This window comes from Tamandua tetradactyla, chromosome 23 (genome assembly GCF_023851605.1).
Source record: "Tamandua tetradactyla isolate mTamTet1 chromosome 23, mTamTet1.pri, whole genome shotgun sequence".
NCBI lineage: Eukaryota > Metazoa > Chordata > Mammalia > Pilosa > Myrmecophagidae > Tamandua > Tamandua tetradactyla.
Genome location: NC_135349.1, coordinates 40,393,524 through 40,406,459, shown reverse-complemented (window position 1 = coordinate 40,406,459; position 12,936 = coordinate 40,393,524). Strand labels below are relative to the sequence as shown.

Sequence of the window (12,936 nt, the reverse complement as noted above, 5' to 3'; positions counted from 1 at the left end):
TAATATTAAAAAAAAAACCAAACACCTATAAACACAAATACGCACTCAAAGCCACCCAGTATCCCAGACTGAATCTAGGACAGAAGAAGGGTGCTCACGGGAAAACTGGTGGAATCCAAATAAAGTCTGTTGTCCAGCACAGTTCCGATGTGAATTCCTTAGTTTTGACAAGTGGGGTGTGGTCATGTAAGATGGTGAGGTTAGGGAAACAGGGTGAAGGATGCGCGGCAACTCTGTACATCTCTGCAACTTTTCCGTAAAGATCAAATTATTCCCAAATCAAAAGCTTACTAAAGGAAGAATGCACACTTCAAATGTGGACAGAAGATTTTATTTTATTCATATATGTGGTGGATTTGGGCTAACAGTTTCATGAGGGGGGTGAGGGAGGGGAAAGAGGTTGCACATCACGCAGAAAACATAAAACACCTATTTGGGTGAGAACACCTCAAAGAAATGATTACTATAAAAGTTAGGAGAATGGTAAATGTTTGGAGGAAGGAGGGAGCTGAGTGTGCTGGGACAGGTAGAAGGGCTTCTGGGGTCGCTGGCAAAGCTCTACTTCTTGATTTGGGAGATGGTTGAAGAGCATCTGCCTTATAACAATCCACTGAACTACTCTTTAGCTTTTGTGTGCTTTTTAGCATCCGTGTTTCATTTTATACTAATTTTCAGATGAGCGGGACTTAGGAGATGCAATAGTCAAATGTTTGGATCCTGGGTTGAAAAAAAACCAACGGTGAAATATAATGAAAACCATTGAATTGGGACTGGAACAGATATTTGCACACCATTGTTCACAGTGGCATTATTCACAAAATAGCCAAAAGGTGGAAGCGACCCAAGTGTCCATCGGCAGAGCCATGGATAACAAGTGTGGTATGAGCCCACAAAGGAACAGCATTTGGCTGTAAGAAGGAGTGCCTTTCTGAGGCATGCTGCAATGTGGATGAAACCTGAAAACAGCATGTTGGGTGAAATAAGCCAGATACAAAAAGACAACTATTGTATGATCTCGCTTATAGGATTATCTAGAATAAGCAAATCCATAGGGACAAAGAGTAAATTACAGGTTACCTGGGGTCAAAGGGTGAGGGGAAGGGGAAGTTACCACCTAATGGGTGCAGTTTCTGTTTGAGATGATGGAAGTCAGGGTATTGGATACAGGGGATGGTAGCACAAAATTAATTAATTAATACCACTGAATTGAACACTTGAAAGTGGTTAAAATGGGAAAATTTGAGTCGTGTACATGTTGCTACAATAAAAGGCTTTTTAAAAAGAACATGGGGTTGCACACTTTAAATGGATAAAGTTTATGGTACATGAATTACATCTCAATAAAGCTGTTCTTAAAAATTCAAAGTAAAGATCAATCAGTGTTCTATTAATTAATTCTTTTAGAATTTGTACAAATTGTCAAAAAAATATTTTAGTATTTATTTAGATAAGTAAAGCAAGCATGTGGGGAAAAAATCTAGTAGTACAAAAACAGTGTTTGAATTATTCTCTATCAGTTGCCCAGCTCCTGCTGCTTTTCTTATGGGGAAAAAACTCTCATCCCTCCGTTTGCTTCCTTATTTCTTTTCAGACCAACCCCCTGGACTTTAGTTTAAATAATCCTTAATTCCCAAGAAAGGGAATACCAGAAACTGGTGACAATATTTGCCTCTGGAAAAACTAGAGAACCAAGCTGGATTGAAGTAAGAGACTTACTTTTCAGTATATACTCTTCTGTACTGCTAGAAGTTTTTCCCACATGCATACATTACTAATTCAAACAAATACCTAAATATTATTTCAGGTAATTAAAAATAAATTCCAAAATAATCAGACTAAAAGACCCTTATTTATTTTTTTATTTTAGACTTTTTCAAAACAGCTTTATTGAGATGTAATTTACATACCATAAAGTCCATCCATTTAAAGTGTGTAACTCAATGACTTTGATCATATTTGACTTTGGATTCTGAAAATGATTTCATTTTAGGGATCTCTCTATTCAACCTAGGAAGAGTTGGTTTTATTCTGTTGCTGTGTGTTCTGTAATTAACCATAAAGCCCTGAATGAAGCTTTTCTCGGTGCTCGGCAGGTTCATGCCTGTCCATGAGGTTAGGACTACAGGGCTGAAGCCAGACAGCCTGGTTTTGAATGTCAGCCCTGCCACTTACTGTGGGTATGGCCTTCTGCTAGTTACGTAAGCTCTTTCTGCCTCAGTTTCATGACCTGTCAAATGGGGACGTTAATAAGAGCATAGATTATCCTGTAAATTAAAACCATGCTTGGCACATGGTAAGACAACATGACGGTTACCTTCTTATAAATGGACCTTTCCTGCCTGTGAAACAGATGAAGCAGCTCCACTGGGCCCAGTCCAGCAAAGAAAGGGACCCAGCTCAGCACATCATGCAGCTCAGATGTTCCCCAGCAGCACGACCCTGAGAAAATCGTCTTCTCTCTCTGAGCCTAATCATGTATGTACAGTGCTGGGCACAAAGTGGATGGTCCGTAAATGCTCCATTCTATTCTGTCATAATTGGAGACATCGTGGGGCACTGTGAGGGTGAGAATCAGTGGTTTACTTGGGGGCATTTTAGTGGCTTAAGCAATGGACTCCATTTCTGGTCTTGAGATGAACTGTAACCAATGGGAAAAAAAAAAACAGAGGCTGAAACTACTGTGCCCGAGTCTGCGGGAATGCTTCCATCGGCAAGAAGACAAATCCCAGCCCAAAATGGCTTAAACATAAGAAGGGAACCTAGGGTCAGTTAATTCAGTGGCTCCACAGAGTCATCACATCCTCTCATTTCTGCTCTGCTCTGCCATTTCCCGTCTTCTCTGGTTGAGCTCTGGTCACAATATGGCTGCCAAGGACAGATAGGACAACATCCCAGGGAGAAGAACAGGGGACGTTTCTTTTTAGAGTTTCTCTATTTCAGGGGTGAAGAACCTTTCTCAGAAGCACCTCACATCCCTTTGGCCAGAATAGAGCCCGATGCCCATGGCCAAGCCCACACCCCACCGTGAAGGGTTTAGGGCAATCAGGATTTACTCCGGAGTTACATGGGGACTGGACGTGGTGGGGGGCGGAGGAGGGAGGCAGGCTCAGGCTACAGGAGGGCACATGGCTGCCCCAGCTTGGCGTTCTGAGTTCAAGCAAGAATGGACAGAGCATTTCTTTGCATGAGGACTGAGAAAGCCAAGTTGACAAACACATACTCATCGCCACCACATACTCCCCAGACTGGCGTTTCTCTGCAAGTTGGTCTAAATCGGGTCCTAGCCAAAAGCAGAGAGATGGGAGAGATTACTATTTCCAGACCCTTCCAGCCTGAAGAGACTAAGATGCTGGTTTTCAGCTCAGTTTTTTCACCTTGGTCAAGTCACCCTTTGAGGTCCAATATCCTGGATTATAAAATAAAGGAAGTATAATGTCTAATTACCCAGCTTCTTGAACCCACTGCTTATTGATACTTTATTTTTATTTATTTATTTTTTTTACATGGGTAGGCACCGGAAATCAAACCCGGGTCCTCTGGCATGGCAGGCAAGCATTCTTGCCTGCTGAGCCACCGTGGCCCGCCCTATTGATACTTTAAATGTACAAGTGGAATCCACTTTCGATCAATATTTTGTCAACAATATTATTGAATTTATTATGGACAGCTCACTGATTAAGCATACAGACTGTATAAACACAAGTCCCTCACTACAAATCCACTATTAACAGCTGTGTGGCATGATCAGTTTAATCAGTCACTCTAAGCTTCTGCTTCCTTGTTTATATCCTCTAGAAGAATTATATGAGATACTTAAAACTGACTGTGATGCACAATAAGCACTCAACTCATGTGAGCTGTTTTGTTAATATTGAAATTAATATTGGCTTCCCTTGACACACTGCCATCATCTCTTCTGCCATTGTGTGGAGATAAATTAGAGCAAACAGGTGGGGGCCAGAAGGGGCCTGAGGTTGGCAGAACAATGCTCACCCCAAAGATGTCCCCAGAACTTGGAGATGTGTCACCTTCCACGGCAAAAGAGCCTTGGCAGGTGTTCTAGTTTGCTAGATGCCGGGATGCAATATACCAGAAACAGAATGGCTTTTAAAAAGGGGAATGTAATACGTTGATAGTTCACAGTTCTAAGGCTGAGAAAATGTCCCAATTAAAACAAGTCTATAGAAATGTCCAACCTAAGGTATCTAGGGAAAGATACCTTGGTTCAAGGAGGCCGATGAAGTTCAGGTTTCTCTCTCAAGTGAGAAGGCACATGGCGAACACAGTCAGGGCTTCTCTCTCGGCTGGAAAAGCATGTAGTGAATATGGTGTCATCTGCTAGCATTCTCTCCTGGCTTCCTGTTTCATGAAGCTCCCCAGGAGGCATTTTCCTTCTTCATCACTGAAGGTGGCTGGCTGGTGGACTCTGCTTCTCGTGGCTATGCCATTCTGTTCTGCTCTCTCTGAATCTTTCATTCTCCAAAATGTTTCCTCTTTTATAGGACTTCAGAAACTAATCAAGACTCACCGGAATGGGTGGAGACATGTCGTCACCTAATCCAGTTTAATAACCACTCTTGGTTAAATCACATCTCCAGGAAGATGATCTAATAACAGTTTCAAACATACAGTATTAAATAGGGATTAGAAGAAACAGCTGCCTCTACAAAATGGGATTAGGATTAAAACATGGCTTTTCTAGGGTCCATACATCATTTCAAACCAGCACAGCAGGTGTGACTAAGTGATGAATTTTGAGATGAGAGATTAGCCTGGATTCTCTCCCTGGGTCCAATCTCATCACCCAAGTCCTTAGAAGTAGAAGAGGGAGGCCAAAGAGTGGGTCAGAAAGAAGCAATGTGGGAAGGAATTCACTTGCTATTGCTGGCTTAGAGATGGAGGGAAGGAGCCAAGGAACGCCGTGGCCCCTACAAGCCAACAGTCCCCAGCAGATCCAGCAGGAAAATGAGGGCTGGGGTCCTGTGACCACAAGGACCCAAATTGTGCCTGTAACTTCCCAGAGCAGGGCAGATCCTCCCCTCTGGCTGCAGAAGGCAAGCAACATGCTGACACCTGCTCTTAGCCTGGAATTTAGTCCCTGCTGGACTTCTGCCCTCCAGAACGGGGAGGTAATAGACTCATGTTGGTTTAAGACATTACGTTTGTGATCATTTGTTCCAGTGGCAAAAGAATTATTTTTAAAAACCTTTTTAAAGAATCAACATACCCAGAAAAGTACACCTATTATCAAGCTTTATTGAAGGTTATTATCAACTGAACACACCAGTATAATCAGCACAAAATCAAGACTCAAATTTTACAGAAGCCCCCCTAGTGCCCAGAAAGGGACTTTGGAAACCAGCTTTTCTGAATCCATTTTACAGAAGGAAGAACCAAAACCCATGAGGATGCAGGCTGTGTACCAACATATGTTTATTTTTAAATATGCACAATTCAAATACCAAGTACTCTTTCAAAATAGGTAATAGATGAGGTTTTTGGAAGAAAGGAAAGCATTTCTCTTCTAGGGAAATTAATTTAAGGTTTGCATTTTTAAATGAGTTTTAAAAGGATCCCTAATTTTGGTAATAGGTGTTGGTGATGGGAGCACAAAACTGTGAACATGATTAGCACCACTAAATTAGATATTTGATTTGGATGTGGTTAAACAGGGAAAATTTAGGTGCATATATGATACAAGAATAAATATTTAAACACACAGAGAGAACTGTTTTTAAAAATCCCTAAGAGGAAAAATTAAATTATCTAAAATTGAGAGTGTTGATGGACTGTTGACTTTGGATATTACACGATGCCCAATGAATGGAGGTGGCTGAAGGCTGCACTGACTGAGAAGTAGATTGGCAAATGATGATGTATTCATATGATCGGATATTGTGCTGCTACAAAAAGGAACGAAGTTGTGAGGCATGCAACATTGTGAAGGAACCTGTGGGACATCTGGTGAGGCAAAATAAGCCAGAAACAAAAGAGCAAATATTTTATAGTTTCAGTTAGAAAATACTTATAAGAAAACAGGAGCCGAGATTGTAAGCTCTTATAGCAGTCAATTTAATCCAGAGCAGTAATTGCTATTTCTGGATTTTAAAAGGCTTTTGTATACATGTATAACCTGATATTTAGAGATAAGAATGAAACTGATCAGATCAGGATGAAGGTAATTCAGAATACAGGGGTAAAGAAGACATTGTTTGTCTCTTAGAACCTCACTTACTCTTCGAGACCAAAGAAAGAAAGATTTATTTTGTCCAGAACCTAAATTTTCTGTAGCACATAATCTAATGCAACCTGTTTGGATAGATCATTTAAACAATCCAAACACAGGCAGCCAGAATAAGAAATGAGGGCCTTTAATTCTGTACAGTTTAATGTGATGCCTGGATATATCCTAGAGCATATTAAGCAGATAATCAAAAGTATTGGCAAAATCCCTTGAGAGAAGGGAGAAAAAATATGAAACTATTAAACTTTACCAATGGGGAATCCCCTGATACTGTGTCAAACTTTAGGAACACCCAAATCAATAGGCCATGCCCTCGATCATGAGGCTTACTCTTGTGAAGCTTATATAGGTGGCAGAGAAGCTTAGACTACCTACAGGCATACCTAAGAGTTACTTCTGGAGGACCTCTGTTGTTGCTCAGATGTGGTCTCACTCTCTCTATGCCCAATTCTGGAAGTGAAATCATTGCCCTCCCCACTATGTGGGACATGACATCCAGGGATGAAAGTCTCCCTGGCGGCGTGGGAGATGACTCCCAGGGATGAGTCTGTCCCTGGCACCATGGGATCAACAATGTCATCCTGACAAAAAGGGGGGAAAGAAGTGTAACAAATAAGGTATCAGTGGCTGAGAGAGTTCAAATACAGTTGAGAGGCTACTCTGGAGGTCACTCTTATGCAAGCTTCAGTTAGACATTGCTACGTATCATGGTTTGCCAACCCCCAACCAAAACCATTCCTGCCAATCCTAAAGAACACCTGGGGCAATAGATAAGATTTACAAAGGTTCCATGCACTAGGGTAGCTTTCCAGAAACCTACCACCTTCAGGTGGCTTCCCTGGACCAGACAAGTCCTGACATTCAGAGGGACCAGCCTCTCCATAACATCAGCTAGTTCCGTCTCCCTACCGCATATTATTGACAGCCCCTTCCAGCATGAAAAAGGTAAAATAGGCATGGTCCAAATACCCCTAAAGAGTGGGAGAAAGATCAAAGGTGATGGTGAAGTTATACAGAGAAGGTAGGGTTTAACAAATGAGTATGATTGCTTAATCATTGTATTGATATTTCTTTTAGTCTCCAGTCATCTTAGAGCAGCTAGAAATAAAAACCTAAAGTTGTGGAATTGTAACCCATACCAAACTGTGAAATCTGTTCTACAACTAGTTGTTGCAATATGCTTTGAAATTTATTGCTTTTTTGTGTATGTTATTTTTCACACAATAAAGTTGACTGTGACAAATGCACAGCTATATGATGATATTGCTAGCCATTGACCAGCCTTGGCCAATAGACGTCAAGGCATTCCACCTGTTCTAGGTACTGAGGCTATCACAGTGACTGTTATTTGTTTATTTGTTATTCGATGTTTGTTTCAATGTATGTTTTGGTTGGCTAAATCTGTCTGAATGCAATATACCAAAAATGGATTGGCTTTTATAAAGGGGATTTATTAAGTTAAAAGTTACAATTCTGAGGCCCTGAAAATGTTCAAATTAAGGCATCAACAAGAGGATACCTTCACTCAAGGAAGGCTAATTGTGTCCGGGGTTTCTGTCATGTGGGAAGGCATATGGTGATGTCTGCCTTCCTCTCCCAGCTTCTGGCATCTCCTGGGGCATTTCCTTCTGTATCTTCAAATGTCTGTCATCCCTCTGCTCTCTATCAGCTTTCTTAAAGGACTCCAGTAAGTGGATAAAGTCCCACCTTAAATGGGCGAGGCCATATCTCCATAGAAACAACCTAATCAAAAGGTCCCACCCACAATTGGGTGGGTCACATCTCCATGGAAACGACCTAATCCACAAGTCCCACCCACAACAGATCTGCCTCCACAAGACTGGATTAAAAGAACAGGGCTTTTCATGGGTACATAACAGTTTCAAACCGCACATGATCCTTAAACAGAAGTTGTTGCATAAAGACAATTTTGAAAAATATAAACCTGCCCAGGATCTGAATCTTAGGGAGAAAGGGTAAGCAGGGTTAGTGCTTGACTGTGGCCTAGCCTATTGCACCACCTGCTGGATGCCAGGGGAACTGCACCACCACCTCCTGTGTTAGGCATTCATTCATTCATTTCATTCACTAAATACACGTTGAACCTTTCATACGTGTCGGGCACAGCCTTATGACATAAGGCTCGGGATCTGGTAGAGGTGGCAGACATACATCCACATATACTCAATGTAAAATTAAAAAGGCAATAAATCCAACAGTGCTCACTCCGGCCACCCACATACTAAGATTGGAAAGATACAGAGATTAGCACAGCTCCTGTGCAATGATGATAAGCAAATTCATGGAGCTGTCCTTTTTTTTTGCTTAAAGCTGGAATATCCATCAATTGATGTAGGAATGGATGAATAAAATGTGATATCTAACAACTACGTGATGATATTGTGAGTTATTGATTATATACCAAGAATGGGATGATCATATGGTAAGAATGTTCGTGTTGGTATGTTATGTTTAAAATTTTTTTTTTAATTTTTAAAAAATGTGATATATACATACAATGGAATATTATTCGGCAGCCTATAAAAGGAATGAAATCCTGGATGAACCTCGAAGACATCATGTTGAGTGAAATAAAACATACACAAAAAAGGACAAATGTTGCATGATTTCACTCATTTGAGACATTTGGGATAAGGAAACTCATAAAGTTGAAATCTAGAGTATGGGTTGTCAGGGTGGGGATAGGGAATAGGGTGTTAAGGCTTAAAATGGACAGAGCTTCCATTTGGAATGATGGAAATGTTCTGGCAAAGGGTGGTGGTGATGGGAGCACAGCATTGTGAACACAATTAGCAGCCCTGAAATGTACATCTGAATATGATTAAAAGGGGAAATGTTCTATTGCACATATGTTAATAGAACCCAAAAAAACTGTAATCAGTGGAGCGACACAAACTCCATTATACAAACCCCACAAACAGTGAGCCCTAAGTAAAACCTGGAATGTAATCAATAGTACAATTATAAAAATGTGCTATCCCCCATAGTAACAAATGCTCCACAGCAGTGCGAGGTGCTGGCTGTGAGGTGGTGCACGGGGACCCTGTATTTTATGCACAACTTTTCTGTAAGCCCACAACTTTTCTAATAAAGAAAAAAAGTTCAACTATGATAAGGGTTTCTCCAACCAGTGGTTCATCAGGTCCCCTGGGGAGAATTGTGTTAAAATAATATTTGCGAAATAAGCCAAAAACAAAAAGAGAACTATTATAACACTTCACTAATACGGACAATGATGTGCAAACTCTGAAAATTGAATTCGTGCACATAAGCTATTGAGGGAAGGCTTATTGTAAGGGTTCTTAGACTGTAAGCTGTTGCAGCAGCCACATCTATTCTGGTATTGGAACTGTTATTTCTAAATGCTGAGATGCTGAGCTCTTTGTGTAACCCTGGCTGCTCCCTGGAACTTTGGGTATCTGTGTGACACTGGAGGCTCCGAGCTTGAAAGTAAGCATTGCCCCATTCGGCAACTGTTTAAAAAGCTGGAAATGCGATCAGATTTCAATTAGAGATGTGAATAAGGCTGGTCTACATAAGGCTAAGGTAGATCAGAATAAACGGTAAAGGATGATATTGACTGTGTTTTAAAACTTCAACTTCTGTGTAAGATCAAAGGAAGAGATGTTTATTTGGTGCAAAGTTTGTATTTTCCAGAGCACACTATCTAATTTAACCTGTTGTGGTCAGTTTATTTGAACACCATATTACATGAAACCTTAAATAGGAAGTGAGATCTTGTTGGTTTGTATAGGTCAGTGTACTACCTCAAAACATCCAAGGGTAATCTGGACAGAAAATTACAAAGTATTAGCAAAGTCCCCTAGCAGGACTGGGAGAAAATGTCAAAATATTAAACTTCCCTATCCGGGGAATTTCTAATATTCTCATAAACATTGGGGACAACCAATTCAATAGGCTGAGCCCTCAATCTTGGGACTTATCTTTATGAAACTTACTACTGCAAAGGAGAAGCTAAGCCTACTTATAATGATGCCTAAGAGAACCTCTTTTGTTGCTCACATGTGGCCTCTTTCTCTAAGCCAACTCTGCAAGTAAATTCACTGCCCTCCCCACTGCATGAGATGAGACTCCCAGGGGTGAAAATTTCCCTGGCAACGTGGGACATGACTCCAAGGGATGAGCCTGGACCTCGCATCTTGGGATGGAGAAAACCTTCTTGACCAAAAGTGGGGAGAGAAATGAAACGCAATAAAGTTCAGTGGCTAAAAGATTTCAAATAGTGTTGAGACATCATTCTGGAGGTTACTCTTATGCTTTATATAGATATCCCTTTTTTATTTTTTAGTGCATTTATTTTTTTAGTGCATTTAGAATAGCTAGAATGGAATACTTGAAACTGTTCACTTGTAATCCAATGGCCTTGATTCTTGAAGATTGTAAAACTATACAGCTTTTACGGTGTGTGCCTGTGATTATGAAAACCTTGTGACTGACACTCCCTTTATCTAGTGTATTGGCAGATCAGTAAGAAAATAAAGGCAAAAATAAATAAATAATAGAGGTAATGGAGCACGGGATGTTTTGGGTGTTATTTTTCTTTTTCTTTTTCTTTTTGGAGTACTGAAAATGTTCAAAAATTTATTATGGTAATAGATACACAAGTATATGATGATAGGTGAACCATTAATTGTACGCTTTCGGTGATTATAAGGTATGTGAACATATCTCAATAAAACTGCATTTAAAAATAACATTTGCCAAAACCCCACTCCATAGGCCTGGGGTGGGGCCCGAGGAATCTGCATTTTCAACCAGTGCCCTGTAAGATATTTTGATGTACAGACAAGTGTAGACACAGTAGACCGGTTTGAGATGAGTTAGGTGTTCAGAGAACCTTGAAAGTTGAATTACAGTTTAAATGCACCCAGAGAAAAAAAATCTGAGTAAAGCAAAGATGTCAGATTGCCACGGATTAGTGTAAATTATCAGGTTGATTGAGCAGTTATAACGGGAGAAAGTTCAGGATTATTGTAAGGGAGAGAGAGAGAGATCAGGAGAAGCAGAGAGAGTGCAAGGCAGAGAATGGGGCTTTATTTGGGGGAAGAGGTGAGGGAAAGAGAAAGCAAAGGGAAAAAGACCAGATCTGCCAAAGCACAGTCCCTTACCTGGAGGCCCACACCAGAGTACTCAAACCTCACCGTAGCAAATTGTCACATCGTATATACGGCATAAGGTACAAAAGGATGGAAACTGTAAGCATGACTCCAGCAGCCTCTGGAACATTTGGGCTCTGCTACAAAGTGAGCTCCAAAAAACATAGCTTGGAAACTTTTCTAGCACGCTGTATCCCTAAGCCTGGTACTTGTCATCTCTGGCTGCTTTCTCATCACCATGGCAAAGCTGAGTGACCGCGACAGAAGACGTACTGCCTGCAAAGCCACAAATATTTACACTCGGGCTCTTTACTGAAAAGGTTTGCCGACCCCTGTTCTAAATATTTGTCTCTGTCGCGGATTAGATCCTTAGGTTAAACATACAGGAAGACAGGCATGCCAACCTGTTTTCCAGAAAGTTCGTTCTGATGCGCGTGGTCACCTGCCGCTTGTTTGAGAAAACCCATTGCCCACACCTTTGGCCTCTGCCAGCCTTGGCCAGTAGACGTCAAGGCATTCCTGTTCTAGGTACTGAGGCTACCACAGTGACTGAAACACAGTTGCGGTCCCCATGGAGCTTGTCATCTTAAAGGGGAATAAACCAGTTCACAAGGGAACATATTCGTGAGATGGTGCTAAGTGCTATGAAGAAAAATCAAGTAGCAAAGGAGAGGGAAACGATGGGGCGCGGTGGGGGTGATGACAGAGGGATGCCGGTTTGTTTATTTCTATAGGGTGGACACTTGTCACTGAGAAGGGAACGTTCAAGCATAGACTTGAAGCACAAGTCTTCCAGGTGGAGGAAAAAGCACGTAGGAAGAACATGGTACTTTCACAATTCGGGGGGGGGAGGATGGGGGGAATCGTTCTTTTTAAAACTCCATAGTGGAGCTGTGCTATGGCATGGATAGCCTCATAGAGTGGAGAAGTCCAAAGACATTTCTGTTTGGCCCCGAAGCCCTTTGCATTCAGCAATAGCAGCAGCAGCAGATTTGCTTCAAGATGAGCTTTTGCTGAAGCTAACACTAAAATTAGTTTTCAGCTCCTAAGTAAATAGCAGCTGGCAGTGCATTTGGGGGTGGAGAGCAGCTGAAGGAGCTGGGGAAAAGAGAGGCTCGTCAGAGGCGGGGTTCACGGTGGCTGGGGAAGGGAGGCAAATGTCAGTGACTGACGGGGGTGATGAGTTCAAATTCCCCAGGGAGAAGGCGGCTCCTCAGACTATAACAATTCAAACACCTCATTGTCCTCTGAGACGCTTCCCTTTGCGTCTTGCCCCTCACCTGTTCAATCACCAAGTCCTCGTATATCTCCCGGCAGAAAGAGCACTGGATTCTGGCATCTCTTCATGTTCTCCATCATCACTGCCACACAGAGAGGACAAATTGTCCCTAACAGCCAGCCTCACCATCTTCCCTCCTGACTATCAACTGGGTTCATGGCCCTCCAAAATAAAACTACCTTTCTCAGCATCCTCTGCTCCTAGTGAGGCCGTGTGACTGTTCTCACCCAGGAAATGGAAGAAGTAACGCGTGCCATTCCTCTTGTCTCTGGCTG

General features: G+C 41.7%; 1 non-coding gene across 1 annotated transcript; it reads left to right on the top strand.

Moving 5' to 3' along the window:
* Positions 1 to 8,462: 8,462 nt before the first annotated feature.
* Positions 8,463 to 8,566, top strand: LOC143667839 (U6 spliceosomal RNA). Its single transcript, XR_013168151.1, has one exon. It is a non-coding gene; the product is annotated as a U6 spliceosomal RNA (small nuclear RNA).
* Positions 8,567 to 12,936: the final 4,370 nt, after the last annotated feature.